The following is a 3,119-nucleotide window of genomic DNA, read 5'->3' on the forward strand; positions in this document are numbered from 1 at the left end:
ATATGTAATTACTTGTGTGGAGCGTATGTATGTATATATGTAAAAAGGTATATAGGCGTAGTATATACATACCTAGTGTATTATACACAATTAAGGAAAAATTTAATATGTAATATAAGTGTATAAATTTTTCCTATATTTATTTATATTAAGTATAATTGTATGATTGAAACTTTAATTTTATATATATGTGTATTATGTATACTGTATATATATTTAAAAAATAATAACAAAATAATTTCTTTCGTATTTATACTATATATATTGTATGTATATGAAAATAAATAAATAAACATATTTTCACATTAATATATGTACTGCACATCTATAACACTATATACATGTCTTAATAATTATTAATAATTATTATTATTGCCTAATAATTATTTATGGTAATACTCATCACCTTCAATTCTTCCGTGTAATTTTTATGATAATCTATATATACATATATTTATAATTACGGTATAATATTATTTGACACAAAATAAATTATACTTACCTCTTTTTTTTTTTTTTTTTTTTTTGCAAATACCTACCTTAGTAATTAATTATTAATATAATTGCCTAATTTTTATTTATAGTAATTATTCTAGTCATTCTCATTCCCTTCTTCCGTGTAATTATTATGGTAATATTACAACACACACACACACACACAATCCTAATCCTGTATATACATATATACTTAAAGTATAATATTATTTTAATTATAACTAAAGAAATTTTTTTTGGAATTAATGTACTACAATTATTAAGCCATTTTTTTTATACTTTTCCTAATATAATTTGTATCTAATTGATTTAGAGACTAATATATAAATCATACATTTCAAGATTTTTTTACCTTACCATAATTTCTCATTTTTCATTGTATTTCTTGCTCTTTTTTTTTTTTTTTCCAGCCACATACTTTAGAAACAATCCATAATGACTCATACTTTTGTTTTACTCAATGAAATAAATGCCTAAAGTATTGCTTGAACAATAAGGTACAATTGATTTGACTATACGATGTGTTAGGGTTACAAGTTTGTTTTTGTTTTTTGTTTTTTTTTCGAAGACAATTATTGTAATGAGTTGCTGCAAATATATATATTTTCAAGTTTATTTTGTTGGTCTTTGTATTCATTTATTTATTTATTGTGTTTTATTTATTTATTTATTTACTTAGATGAATAAAATAAGAGTAAATACTAGTGGAGGTCCTCCAACTTTGATGGCACCGCCACTTTTAGTCCTCAACTTTTAAATTCACCACTTTTAGTCTTTCGACTTTGATGGCACTACGAGTTTTAGTCCTCAACTTTTAAATCAACCACTTTTAGTCCTTCTTACTTTTTGTTTCTAGCCACCTATGATCCTTCAATTCCTTTATAATTGGACATCTAATGTCATTTTCTCAAGGGCAATTCAGTTATTTGGTCCAAAATTTAGTGTTAACAAAGGAGAGTGGAGAATATAGTTTCTTCAATTATTCTGATGAGGAAACATAATACTTAATACATTAATTATGAAATGACTGAATTGTCCTTGAGAAAATGACATTAGATGTCCAATTGTAAAGGAAAGACCATAAGTGGCTAGAAACAAAAAGTAAGAGGATTAAAAGTGGTTGATTTAAAAGTTGAGGACTAAAAGTGGCGGTGCCATCAAAGTCGGAGGACTAAAAGTGATTAATTTAAAAATTAAGGACTAAAAGTGGCGGTGCCATCAAAGTCGGGGGACCTCCATTGGTATTTACTCAATCTATACTATATATAAAAACAATATCCTCCTCCCAAATTTTCCCGCCCAAACGTAGGGGTATTTTAGTAATATAGTAATTATTATGATAATTATGGTTTATTAGTAATATGGTAATGGTAATTATGGTAATTGACGGATAGAATTATATAATTATGATAGAATTATGGTAATTTACGGATAGAATTATATAATTATGATAGAATTATGGTAATTTACGGATAGAATTATATAATTATGATAGAATGATAGAAATTGGTAATTGGTAATATTAATTAGAATGATATTATTTATATACAGATAGACTTATATAATTATGATAGAATGATAGAAATTGGTAATAATTGGTAATATTAATTAGAATGATATAATATATATAGTATAGATGGTAATGGTAATTATGGTAATTATTATGCCTTCACGGATATAGAATAATATAATTATGACATTTATTTATTTATTTGGTTATTGGTTATTGGTTATTATGGTAACATTTTGTTATTTAAACATATCATTTTGCTGAAACTTAAATTGTAAGCCCTTGCAACGTATTCCTGCCTCTGTTTTCTCTATTATAATTCATGTGCTATTAAACTTCACTTGGTGGGTACATATGAAATTGCATAAAGAAGGGGCTATGATTCTATCAAATGTAAGGAATGTTGTTTCATGGTGAAGAGGTATCCATTGCTTACATTTTGTTTTATATAATACTAGTATGATACCCGTGCGTTGCACGGACCTAAATTAAATACTATTATTTGATTTTATTATGTAGATTACAATGATATAATCCATAGAACTTACTTAATTTGTGATTTATGTAACGCAAGCTAATTTAAGAAAACATTATATATTAAATCTTTTATTTAATATGCAAAAGTTACAAATTATTAAAAACTTCATGGTACACAACATTCGTAGTATAGTTACTACTCTCACCACCTTCATTGGGTATTAGAATTTTTAACCCATTAGGGTTACTAATCCTTGAAGCAGCCACATATAGTTGACCATGAACAAATACAGGTTTCTTTAGTAGTAAGCCGACATGTGTTAAAGTCTGTCCTTGACTTTTGTTGATAGTCATTGCATATGACAGCATTAGAGGAAATTGCCTTCTTTGAAATTTGAAAGGCAATCTTGTATCAGTTGGAGTCATTGACATCCTTGGTATCAAGACGACGTTACCGGCATTGTGGCCTGCGACAATCTTTGTTTCTACCACATGATCAGATAACCTAGTAATGATCAATCTTGTACCATTACAAAGTCCCATTGAGTGATCTATATTTCTCAACAACATTACGGGAGAACCAATCTTCAAAGTTAAAGAATGTTTCGGTATGCCAGAAGCTTTCAAACCGTTTAGG

The sequence above is a fragment of the Ipomoea triloba genome, chromosome 7 (assembly GCF_003576645.1).
Source record: "Ipomoea triloba cultivar NCNSP0323 chromosome 7, ASM357664v1".
Lineage (NCBI taxonomy): Eukaryota > Viridiplantae > Streptophyta > Magnoliopsida > Solanales > Convolvulaceae > Ipomoea > Ipomoea triloba.